At 42.6% G+C, this 13,687-nt stretch overlaps 1 protein-coding gene across 1 annotated transcript in view; it reads right to left on the reverse strand.

Moving 5' to 3' along the window:
- The window catches only part of DIAPH2 (diaphanous related formin 2), a 3,821,702-nt gene that overhangs the window by 1,293,048 nt on the left and 2,514,967 nt on the right, over window positions 1–13,687 (reverse strand). The gene's annotated exons all lie outside the window — the stretch shown is intronic.

The following is a 13,687-nucleotide window of genomic DNA, read 5'->3' on the forward strand; positions in this document are numbered from 1 at the left end:
TAACTATAAAGTACTCCAATGTAGCATAGTTTGATGCATTTATCACAAAAATTATAAAGGCACTAAAACATGAAAGTGTATCGATTTTGCAGGTCACACTCAGATTTGTAGAAATCAGACATAAAGGGAGGAGTGAATTATATCACTATCAACAACCAAATTCACTGGTTTCTTGGCATCAATAAACATCAATTGGGCATATTTATAGCTTTCACCCGATACCATATTAAGCAGAGGCCATTCTAAATCTAAGGCCCTTTGGGAACCACTGGAGGCCAAGTTGCAACCCAGTTTCATCGTGCCTGCCCTCATCATATATTCACTCTAGGCCATCTTTTTACCCACTCTATTGTCAGCTAAGGAACAACAGATGGAGGCCTTTTACAACACACCCATCATATTTTGTCTTAAATTTGGCTATCTCAATTCTTTCAGATTTTGTGGAGCTGCAGGATCCCCAAATAAGGATCTGCTCAAAAGACCCTCTCTCCTAGGACACTCTTCAGTAGTTCAGCAATTGACATGAGCCTGATTATCTTTCATACCCCAAACTCCCATACTCACCAATACCCGGACACGCTTATTAGACCCTACACACAGAGACAAATAAAACGTGACCAGAAGGTCACGTTGCTAGCAAAAACCCAATAAAATCTGTTGTGAAAAATAAAACCGGTCTAGTAGGATTTCAGCCAAGTATCAACCTACCTAGATGTTAGTACATCACATACCCTGGAATAAATAGGCCTGTGGGTTCACAGGCAAAAGCCGTTTAATGTAGGGAGGGAGACAACCACGTCATATTACTGTTGTCTGCTCAAACCCACTATGTCATTTATTGTTGTTCACTAAAATACCAACTTGACTTAAACAAATAAATGTGTGTAACAGAAACCATTAACAAAGAAGAAACAAGGGCAGTTAATATGGCCTGTATGTATCATCCATAAAGTTAGAGGACAATCAAAAACATGTACTTGGGTATGAAGTATGCAGTGAGCAAGCCTTGCTATTGCTGGCAAATGCAGAAGGATGTGTGAAGCCTGAACATGGTGTGGGGAGTGCAGGATATTTTAAACAATTATATGGCGGGGTAAGGTGCATTGAAAAGTGGGTTTTTGAAGTGCCAGGTTGCTGAGAACAAGGAAATAAGAAGGTTCTGGCATAATAGAAGGAGTGTGGTGTACTTTGTGTATGTTTAGTAAGTGGTATACGTCAGGGTGATGAATGTGCAGATAAGTTAAACACCAAAACAAAACAAGAGGTAGTGGGCTGAATGGAAAGGGGGTCCTGAGGTGGGAAGCAGGTCCACAGCAAAATTGTTTTAGAAGCAGCTTATAAGGAAAAATTGGGGGAGGAGTGTTTTGGGATGATTGAGAATTAAAACTATTTGTTATAACACTGTAGAGAGGTAGTCATACACATGAAAACATGAGTCTATTGTTGAACTGTATTTTAAAATAACCCATACGACTCCATTTTGTGTTGCCATGCTCTCGGCAACTTGGTGAAGAACTGTTTTCCACGTCCCCGTTGAAACTTGCACAACCCTCCCCGCTCCTTGTGGTTGAGCCGATTCCGAGAAGCTGCCTGTGTGCCTCACCCCCCCAGTCGTGTCAAAGACTCAGCTACATCCTGTCCACCGTTGGTAACTCAGCCTGTCACAACTCGTGTGCCCCGTGACCACGCCATCTGGTCAAGGATTCAGAAAAGGGGGTGGTGATGGACAGAGTATCTGAATTAAGCAGAACACTCCTACCCAGTCAACAGATCAGGGCTTGATCCATCACAGTTGTTTAGCTCACTGCATCATCCCAGCTCAGAACCTGGCTACATGCAAATTAGTCTGTCCCTGGCCCAGTGCATCATGCGAACAGGGCAGACCAAACTACCAAGCCAATTCTTTTACTGGAAAGGAAACAAGCTTCCGGGGACCGGTTTATGGCATTACAGCCGTCTTCGGCCCGGCTTGCTTGAATCCTGATGGTGCAGTGAGCAAGGGACTCACATCTGAGCATACCCTTCCACGCTTATGGTTGACAAAACGATTCAGAAAAGGGGGTGGTGATGGACAGAGTATCTGAATTAAGCAGAACACACCTACCCAGTCAACAGATCAGGGCTTGATCCATCACCGTTTTTTAGCTCACTGCACCATCCCAGCTCAGAACCTGGCTACATGCAAATTAGTCTGTCCCTGGCCCAGTGCATCATGGGAACAGGGCAGACCAAACTACCAAGTCAATTCTTTTACTGGAAAGGAGACAAGCTTCCGGGGACCGGTTTCTGGCATTTCAGCCGTCGTCGGCCCGGCTTGCTTGAATCGTGATGGTGCAGTGAGCAAGGGACTCACATCTGAGCATACACTTCCAGGCTTATGGTGGACAAAACGATTCAGAAAAGGGGGTGGGGACGGTGATGGACCAAGCCCTGATCTTTGGACTGGGTAAGAGTGGTCTGCTTAATTCAGACACTCTGTTCATCACCACCCCCTTTTCTGAATCGTTTTTCGCCACTATAGGTGTGGCAGGGTATACTCAGACATGAGTCCTTTGCTCACTGCCCCATCAGGATTCCAGCAAGCCGGGCCGACGACGGCTGAAATGCCAGAAACCGGTCCCCGGAAGCTTGTCTCCTTTCTGGTGAAGAATTGGCTTGGTAGTTTGGTCTGCCCTGTTCCCATGATGCACTGGGCCAGGGACACACTAATTTGCATATAGCCAGGTTCTGAGCTGGGATGGTGCAGTGAGCTAAATAACGGTGATGGATCAAGCCCTGATCTTTGGACTGGGTAAGAGTGGTCTGCTTAATTCAGACACTCTGTTCATCACAACCCCCTTTTCTGAATCGTTTTTGGCCACTATAGGTGTGGCAGAGTATACTCAGACATGAGTCCCTTGCTCACTGCACCATCAGGATTCAAGCAAGCCGGGCCGACGACGGCTGAAATGCCAGAAACCGGTCCCCGGAAGCTTGTCTCCTTTCTGGTGAAGAATTGGCTTGGTAGTTTGGTCTGCCCTGTTCCCATGATGCACTGGGCCAGGGACAGACTAATTTGCATATAGCCAGGTTCTGAGCTGCGATGGTGCAGTGAGCTAAATAACGGTGATGGATCAAACCCTGATCTTTGGACTGGGTAAGAGTGGTCTGCTTAATTCAGACACTCTGTTCATCACCACCCCCTTTTCTGAATCGTATCTGGTCAAGGAAGCACGAGGCTGTGCCCCCGTGACCACACTATCCGATCAAGGAAGCACGAGGCTGCACCCTGTGACCACACCATTGAGCAAGCGAGCACGAGGCTGTGGACATTGTGCAATAAGAGACAGATGTCCCCTGGCCACGATTGCACCACAAGACTGAAGAAGAACTTGTCAGATGAGGAACTTATCAAAATGTGGAACTGTGTATTGTGTAAATGGGCGTGGCTAGCGCTATAAGTATGTGTTTGCTGCGGATTGAAGCAGCAGTCTCCGTAGAATTGTCTTTGTACCATTCTGGGACCTCTGTCCTTAGGTCAAGCTGATAAATAACTGAATTCCCTCCACGGCTGGTTGTCCTGGTCTCTTTGGTAATGTATGATTTGAGCAAGAAGAACCCCGTAGATTCTAGGTGTCCCCTGCACCACTGGCTTTGGCTCTCCTAGTGGGGGGGGGGGGGTCTCCAAAAAGCCGGTTCTACAATATTAGGGAGTTGTTGAAAGTGATTAGAGTGAGATAAGCAAAATATGGTTAGGTAAACCAAACAAAAAGAATATGAATGGGATAACTTATCTATATTTTAAATTGCATTTACATAGCGCTTAATGCCCCGATGAGGCGATGATATATGCAGCAGAGCAGTGTACTAATGCCAATTTTAACTGATGTAGGAGAGAAGCAGATAAAGTATCACAATGCAAAGTGTGAAGAGCTTATAAAGTTAGAGCAGAGATAAGGGAGGCTGGTGTCACGGATGCTCTGGTTTCACTTTGTTGTCCAGAGTATGTGGTAATCAACAAAATCTCAGTGAAAACATTAGGACTAGTTGTTGGGACTCAGGTAACTGTTATTACTCTTTGAAAGATTGGCTCTTGACAATATATATATTACCTACTGGTGGTTGCCAGTAGGTAGTTACAGTTAGGACCTATTTTCCATAGGAAATCTGCAACATTATATTTGGAATAACTTTGGCGCTGGTCGACAAATCTTTGCGAATTTTTCAAAACTGGTGGGGGCGCCCCGGTGTGCTCCTACCCTGAAAGTCTAGGGGTGGTTCATGAAGCAGGGATTGAGAAAAAGGGGGGTCCCAAAACATGTTTTCCCCATGCAATTTTCCATAGGAATCCTTCATCGCAGCTGCAGCCCGAACAGCTGAACTGAATTACACCAAATTTGGCAAAGTTGTAGTCCTTGGTTCATACTCATGCCTTTTGCTTATATGGTGTACATCTGTTCAGTAGTTCCTGAGAAAATTACAATTAACTGTACATATATATCTATGGCCTCGATGAATGCGTGGATTATAAGCGCAAAGTCAAGATCACGCGCAGAATGCTGATGGGCTGTCAAGTGGTTGTCAACATTCGAAACCAGTAAGTGTTGGCAGCCACTTTGTGCCTCGGTAGAAGTGAGGATCTAGAAATTAGTGGAACAAGTGTATAAAACGTTTAACGGGGGCAGTAACGAAATATTTTGACCCCCTAGACCTGCTTAGGGGGTCACACAAGGACCCCTAGGGCCCAAAAAAGAATTTCTTTAAAAAAAAACAAAAAACAGAAATGTGCGGTGGGTGCATAGATCAGTAAAAATGAAGCGAGGGCTCCTGTGCTTGTTTTAAAATTAGCTACGTTGGAAGGAGAAATCCCTGGGTCTAAAATATTGCATTGGAACCAGGGGCCGAGAAAAAAAGGGGGTCCCAAAACGTGTTTTCCCATGCAATTTTCCATAGGAACCGTTCCTCACAGCTACAGCCCGAACGGCTGAACGGAATTACACCAAATTTGGCAAAGTGGTAGTGCTTGGTTCAGACTAGTGCCTTTTGCTTAAATGGTGTAAATCCGTTCAGTAGTTCCCTAGAAAATTAAAAATACATATATATCTATGACCTCGGTGGATCCGCGCATCTTGCGTGCACTCTAAGCGCACCGTCCTGATGAGGCACTGAATGCGAATTGGCTGTCAAGTGGTTGTTAACATTCGAAACCAGGAATTGTTGGCAACCATTTTATGCCTCGGTAGCAGCGAGGATCTAGAAAATAGTGGGACAAGTGTTTAAAAGGTATAAAGGGGGCATGTAAGAAATATTTTGATCCTCTAGACCTGCTTATGGGATCCCACAAGGACCCCTAGGGTCCCCCTAAACATTTTTGTTGTTGTTGTAAAAAACAAAGAAATGTGCGTTGGGTGCATGGATCCGCCGTAATAAAAATAAAAAGGAAGCGGGGGCTCCCGTACTTGTTTAAGCATTAGCTACCTGGGAGGGCCAAATCCTGGGGTCTAAAATATTATATGTGCCCCATCAAATGTAATATGGGTCCTGTAGCCCGGGGACCGCCATTCCTCTGTGCTACAAAATAAATGGGTGAGGGAGCTTGTAGTGTCTTCAAAAGGTTTGTCTAAGCCCAGAGGATTACCACCCTCTGGGGCTTTTTATATTTTGAGAGGGGGGCTGCGTGGTTTCCATTCTGGAGCAGTCGAAAGCCTTGGGGAATATCACCCCCCAGGACCGGCTCCTGCTGTGTCTTGGGGTGTCTACCCCCGGGATACCTCTGTTTGTTATGGCAGGGCGGGAGTCAAGGTTCCTGTTGTGTCATAGCAAAATTTAGGGCATATTTACAAGTGCCATTTTGCAGCATTTTTTTTTAAAAAGCCAAAAATGCGGTGAAAATTATATCGCCCTATATACTAGGTGACGCTAACATGCATTAATGCATGTTAGCAGTCGGTTTGCTAAGGGCTCGCCTCGTATCTCCAATGAGTTGCAATGTAGGTGTTCTCAGTGACAAGGTAGGTGTTTCTAGGAGAATATAAAAAGGAAGAGGGATGTATGACAACAGCGTTCTATTTACAAGGCGGCCCTCGATTTGAGGACCAATAGCAAAACTCTCGCTAATTGCGGTTTATGTCGGATCCTAACATCTGTTCTGAAGTAGACTTAAGCATGTTTAATATGCGAGGTGGATTGATATGTTAAGTCCACAGACTTATATTAATAAGCTTTTCACTTGCGAACATAAATTATCGCTGTATTTCTTGCGATATTGAGGACATATTGACAAGGACAGCATAAAAAATTAATAGTCTTTTGAGAATTCGTGAGAATTCCAATAGAAGCCAAGGTTTACATCAGAACATGTTAACGCTGTCCTTGATAATATGCCCCCAAGTTTGCTATGGCACGTTAAGAGCCCCTGCTCTCACTCTTGCATAGCAAACAGCAATGTTGAAAAAATCTCCCGGTAAGATAACAAAGGATTTTGAAGTCCATTATTGTCGTTTTAGTTGTAGTTTGCTGCCGTTAAAGCAGTGACAATTTTAACGCCGTCCTTGTAAATATGCCCCTAAGTTTTGTAATGTCGACAATCCCGTCTCCCATTTAAATAGGCACGAAGTATTTAGTGAAGTGCATTGTGAATCGTGAAGCAACACAGACCTACATGAGGCGTCCGAACCACTAGGACGGGCCATCATAGCGCCTGCTATGGGAGCAACTCTAAAATGGCGTAGAGCACGTGCACCCCGTCTTTTTTGTTGGTAGAGTCATGTGTGTAGTGACGTATGTGCTGGATGGGTGCGGTGTGGGTGTATACCAGCCATGAGGGAGTGTGTGTGTGCCATTGTGACAACTAGACCTGGAAATAAGAAATCACTACAATGGAAATCTGGGCCATGTACGTACCTTTGTTGTGTTTTCCTGGTAGCATAAGCGGAGTGGGTTAGCCTGTCGTATGCCAGTGCTCTGCGAGCCTGTGAACGATAACTCCGGAGCTATGGGCGTGGTTCTGTCGTGAGCTATATGAGAAATCAACTGATTCGGGTGTTCGTGTTGTAGTGCTGCCGTCACCCGGGTCTTACACTCAAATGTGTCATTATGTCTGTAAAGTCCCACAATATGGCTAACATGGAAGTTACAGGGTATCACTAACCCTAAATTCATTCATAGTTGCACACATACAAGATGGTGGACATGACGTATTTCTGCGAATATGAATGTTTGTTGTACATTCAGTGGAGTGTTGTAGTTGTAGTAATACATGGCTGTGAAAAGTTTAAGTTGCAGTTTTTGGCATATGAAAGGCAGATAATATATATACATATGTGGTCATTCAGGTATACTGTCGAACTTGGTGCTGGAAATCAGTGTTATAGGCACGTCCACATCCGGTTATTGTAGAAAAATGACAAAATCTACGCATGCCTGAAAATGTACTGTAAATACGGTGCTCATGTAAATTGTGGATATAGTTTTGGGATGACTGTGCGCTATATAAATATGCTAAAAAAAAAAAGGAGGAATAGCCCACACTTACTGTCAGAGGGAAGATGGTTGTATACACTATTTATAGCACAATATATTGTGGTAGGGTGCAGGAGCAGCATTTTACAAACACAATAAATACACAGACACAAATAGATAGTTGAAGTTCGTACGGGCACATGTGCTCAACTCCATTTTATTACGTTGCTGTTGGTAACAAGTAGAATAGTAATCGTGATATCATACATAGATATTCAATCATAAACGGTTTATGACTTCTGCTGTACAACGGTAGGAGCGCTACATGTGAAATAAAACACAGAAGATTCTATTGTAAAGGGTTCATGAGTTGTGGTGCACTAAGGTAGGGTTGGTTTGTGTGGAACCTGCGATGATGCGTGGTTTAGGCAGACCGCACTGGTAAGAATGTCTTTTGGCTACTGAATTTTGCATTACTAAGGCCACGTTGCGATTATTTATGATGCACTGAGTTAGTGGTACGTATGGTACTCAGCCTGTTGCCTATTGGAATGCATAATCTGTAATCACGATTGAAATAAAAGATGAAACGAATGGAATACATTATCGAAATATGTATGTTTTAGAGATGTTATAGTTCAAGTTGTGACCTGTGCTGTAAGCAGTGTACACTACCATTGAGTGTACCTTTGCACTTGCGGCGTGAATTTTTTTTCCAACTAAACCTAGAACTGATATAAAATAATTTTTTAAAGGAAGGCTACTAAAGGGATATTGTTTAAGTTTGAGGGACGTTATACTTTGTTTGGTACTGCACTCTATAAATAATGAATGAAGAATCAGGTGAATTCTGCCTGAATACGGCCATGTGGTGATGGTGCACTGTTAGTATTACCTTTGGGACTGAACGTGCACATAACCTGTGATGATGCGTGGTCCAGGCAGGCCGCACTGGGGATCATGTTTTTTGACTAATTAATTTTGCCTTCATAAAGCCTTGTGGTGATTATTTATGGTATACTGAGTTAGTGGTATTTGCTCACCCTGCAATGATGCGTGATCTGAACGGGCTGCACTCAAAGTATTGACTGTTGCATACTGGACTGCATGTACTTTGTTTTGAGAGGGAAAAAAATACCATAGATGGTTATCAATTCTTCAGCAGCAAAATGATTTAGAATCAGATCATTCTTTCAGTGGTGTAGCCATTTTGTCCGCAAAAAAGAAATTGAGGTTTCCAATGAAGAAAAAGTGAGGTTCAAATTGTGATATGCTGTTCACAGTGTAGACTGTTATTACGTGTGCTTCTGCACTTGCAGCATGAATTTTATTATTCAACTACATCTATAAGTGATATAAAAGAAGTTCTTAAAGGAAGCATACTAAAGGGATATTGTATAGGGTTTGATAAATGGTATACTTAGTTTGGTATTGTACTCTGCAAATAATGAATCAACAGTCTAATTAATTATGAGCTCTGATGACTGCAGTGTAGGCAGGAGGCAGCGGTTAGCAAGAGCACACGGACACGTGGCGTTGAGTGGAGCGGCACAGTATTGGTAATTTAGTGTGTGTGCAGCCAGTGATGATAAGTGGTGCACAGTTAGTGGCACCTGAAGAAACAAGGTTCTGTGGAGCCTGCGATGATGCGTGGTCCGAGCAGGACGCACTGGAAGCAAACTTTTTAAAATCAAGTTTTCTAATAAATACTGGTTGTCCTTTTATAGGAGTAAGTTGCAGTAAATCTCCTAAAACTATGATATGTTTTCTTCAAAATAAGACATCTGACTTAATACGGTCACGTGGCGATGAATTATTGTGCACTGAGTTAGTAGTAGCTTTGGCACTGAGCGTGTACGTAATCTGCGATGATGCGTGGTCCGGGCAGGCCGCACTAGGAGCAATGTTTTTTGCTTAGTGAATTCTGCCTTAATAAGGCCACGGGGAGATGACTTGTGGTGCAATGAGTTAGTGATACCTGAAGAACTCCGCGTGTGTGCACACTGCGATGATTCGTGGATCGGGCGGGTCGCACTGGTACAATGTCCCTTGCCTACTGGAATGTGTTATGTTCAATCGCCATTCCACCTGAATCGTGAGCCCTCACAACGTAGATCGCAGGCAGTAGTCATCATGAACATCAAGAAATTCTTTTTGTCATATCCTTTAACAAAATCTGAGGACATAAAGTACAATTATCTCTACCTAAAATAAATCAAGGCTAAATTTCATGCTGTCCGTAGTATAGATTCAAAACTGAATTAAAGTTGTGAACCCTGCTGTCCGCACTGTAGAACGAAGGCAGCACTGAGCACAGATATGGACAAAGGATTTTTGTCTCTTTTTTTAACAAAAGCTGAACACATACAGTACAATTGTCTCTGCATTAAATAAATCAACGGTGAATTCCCTACTGTCCGTAGTGTAGATGCAAAGTTGAGTTCAAGTTGTGAACCCTGCTTTCCGCAGTGTACATCGAAGGCAGTAGTCGACACAAACATCGATGAATGCTTTTTTGTCACAGTTAACAAAATCTGAGGACACAGTACAATTGTTTCTGCCTTAAATAAATAAATCGAGAATGAATTTAATATTGTCTGTAGAGCTGATGCGCTTCTGGTATCAAGTAGTGAACTCTGTTGATCGCAGTGTACATTTGTAGGCAGTACTCAGTACAGACATGGGGAATGTTTTTTGTTGCATCATTTAACAAAATTGTCTCTGCTGGGGGATGATGGGATCAGTGATGTCATTTGAGATGTCATCAGTGATGTCACTGACCATGTCATGAATGATGTAATATGTGACATCACCAGTGGACTGCGGACGCGAGAGTTACAGTTAGTACAACTAACTATAACGGAGGAATTTCAATGGTTTTGTATGAGTAAACTGTCCAGCTAACTATAACACCCCTGAAACCTATGGTTTTTTCAATAAATTTCTAAGGTTTTAAAGGATAATTCCTAATTATATATATATATATATATATATATATATATATATATATATATATATATATATATATATATACTTTAAATGCTCAAAGTTTCAATGTATGCTCTTCTCAAAAGGAAATGAAATGTACACTGCATGGTTTACCAGCTTGCTGTTTCTACAAGTGATTTTAGCACCTCTGAGTATGGCATTATGCTTCATTGTTCCTCTCCCATTCCTACCTGAAAATAAAACTTCTACTGCACATGTGCATTTGCGCAGATATTCGAAAAACAATCCTAAAGTGAGTAAGAAAATTGGCTGTGTCTTTGGGCCGCCATGTGAACTAGACAAGGGGTACACCAGGAGTCACTGGTGACTGAATGGCCAGCCCATCCAGACATGAAAGCGGCTTCCTGGGCTGCATGTGCCATGCTGTCTTTTTGCCCAGACTAACCTAGAAGGCATAAATGCAAATAGCAAATCAAAAAATGAGAAACAGAAGTATGTATATTGGGCAACATTGTATGTTTTATAAGGATAACTGGAAGTAAGAGCAAGTTAAAAGGCTTCCAGTTCATGCTATAGCAAGAATTCCATTAGCTGACATGCAGAAAAACCAAAATGTCTGCACTGCATGATGAGGTTTAAAGTAAGAGGGTACTCCGCTGACACTTTAAGGAAAGCATATGATAAAGTGCATCGAATTCCGAGAGAGAGCCTATTCAGACAGTTAAAAGGAAAAAAGAGCAATGATGCTAACACCCTACGTTTTATAACCACCTTTTCCAAGGATTCCCATCAGATCCATCGAATCATGGTTTGTCACTGGAATATCCTTAAGACAGATGGGGTAATAGGGAAAAATCTATCTAATCACCCGAAAATCACTTACAGAAGAAACAGGTCCCTAAAGGATGTTCTGATCCACAGTCACTTTGACTCTATACCAGGAACCCAAAGATTGGGAAACCTAACAGGGTTCTTCCCCTGTCAAAATTGTAAAGTTTGTAAGTCTAGCTCTAAAGTGACAACATATGAAATTCTAGGAACACACAAAGTCAGAAAAATCAACAAATTTTTAACCTGTACAAGTCCATTCTGCATATATTGTCTAGATTGGCCATGCAAATTACATTATATTGGCAGCTCGATAAACCCGGTCAAGAAGAGAATCTTAGAACATGCCAGAGCAATTCAACATAGTGACCCCAATTATCCAGTTGCCAGACACTTTGCCTCAGCACACAATAGTGATTGTAATCTTTTGAAATTTTTCTGCTTGGACCAGGTCCCCCTAAAAGATCGGGGAGAGGACAGAGAGATGCAGTTGCGGAGACTGGAATCTAGATTTATTTTAGACCTCCAAACTAAGTCTCCACGTGGGCTTAGTACTGAAGAAGAATTAGCCAGTCATCTTGGTCAGTAATCTGACATCACAATGGTTGTATCTCACAGGAACTTATCTTTAGTAATCATTAGGAGATTTCATATGGTGTTTTCTCTCGATGAACTGCTATCTGCAGCCATAGAATTTGTACATACTTCTGTTTAGTTATATTCAAGTTTAAGTAATGGATTGTATAGAACATCAACTTGAATGAATTACATGTATATATGTGCAAACGATCACAGCAAAATGCTTGGTAAACTAATGCCCATCCAGGGCTTAATAACTTTCTGTTTAAAGGCGCTCATTGTAAAAACACGTTACAAGATGGCCGCCGTTGCAACAAGAATGAATTGTTGTCCTTTTTCTTTGTTAATTATCTGAGAGGACGTGATATCACAGTGCAACTTTATTTAAATGTGTGTGAAAATGAGAAACCAGTAAACAGTTGACAAAGGCGAGATGCCGAAACGCGTCCTGTTTCGTAAGCGGACGATGAAATAAAATCGTGGATTTTAATTTCAAAATACAACAGAGTGCGGTCCGTTCTTTACTGAGTGAGGGACTTACGAGCTGGGATATATATATCTATATCTATATATCTATATATATCTATATATACTCACGAGTGGGCAAGGGAGGTGAGCTCCTGAAACGCGTAGAGTTTTGATTGCCTTTACACTGCATTAAAGGCTATTTCACCAGCACGAAGTGTTCGTGTGTTCCTTGACTGAAAACTAAAGGTCGGGATTTGAATTGATATAGAGGCTCGAAACCTGCACGCGAACCGCCTTCGTCTTGAGGCTTAAGTAGAGCGGAGCTCGGCGGCTGCTGGGCTAATTGAATTGATATATATATATAGATATATATATATATTACCTACTGGCGGTCGCCAGTAGGTAGTTCTAGTTAGGATCTACTTTCCATAGGAAAACCGCAACATTCTATTGGGAATAACTTTGGCGCCGGTGGACGAATCTTCGCGAATTTCTCCAAGAAAATGGCCCGCTTCGCTCCGCTCCTTCCCTGAAAGTTTGAGGGGGATTCGTCAAGTGGGGGTCGAGATAAAAGGGGGGGCCCAAAACGTGTTTTCCCCATGTTAATTTCCATAGGGCGGTCGGTTTCACTTTTAGCCCGAACGGCTGAATGGATTTCCACCAAACTTGGCAAAATTGTAGGGACTGGTAGCCCGATGTGCCTTTGCTATGTCTCAAAATATGTGCTCCAGTGGATTTTGAGTAATTTAGGTTAAAAAAAATATATATATCTATAGCAGCGCCCCGGTACGTGCACCGGGTAGCGCTCCGGGCGCGCCACGCGACTTGCGCGCAGAAAGCTGATTGGTTCTCGGGTGTCTGTAAACATTCGAAACAGTCCGGAGCGGCCGCCATCTTGTGTCTCGGTAGGATGGAGACACAAGAGGTGGCCAAAACAAAGGGGGAAATGACCATAAGGGGGCAGGGTAGACCCACCCTGATCCCCTAGGTTTGATGTGGGGGCTATAAAAGGGCCTCGCGGGGCAAAAAAAAAAAATTTTTTATTTTTTTCGATTGTCGCGGGGGGAGCGCCCGGTACGCGCACCGGCGAGCGCCCCGGGGAGCGTACCATGGGGAAAAAAGAATGACAGATTTTTTAAAAAAAATTGCATTTTTGTAGAAATTGGAGGTAGTTCTAAAAATAACTTTTTTTATTCGTTTTGTTGTTTTATATTTTTTTTATTGGTTTTTTAACATTTTTTTCTTTTTTTGGCTTTTCTGAACATTTTTTGTTTTTTTTGTATTTTTTAAGGGGAGAAACAAAAAACAGGAAATTCTAAAGGGCTCAACAGGAGCAAAAAAAAAAAGCGGAACAAATTAATGTTTCCATGGGCACTTGTGGTTATCCCTAGCACGATTAATAAGTGTGATGCATTGCTTTCCA

Source organism: Lissotriton vulgaris, chromosome 4_1, assembly GCF_964263255.1.
Source record: "Lissotriton vulgaris chromosome 4_1, aLisVul1.2, whole genome shotgun sequence".
In the NCBI taxonomy this organism is placed as follows: Eukaryota; Metazoa; Chordata; class Amphibia; order Caudata; family Salamandridae; genus Lissotriton; species Lissotriton vulgaris.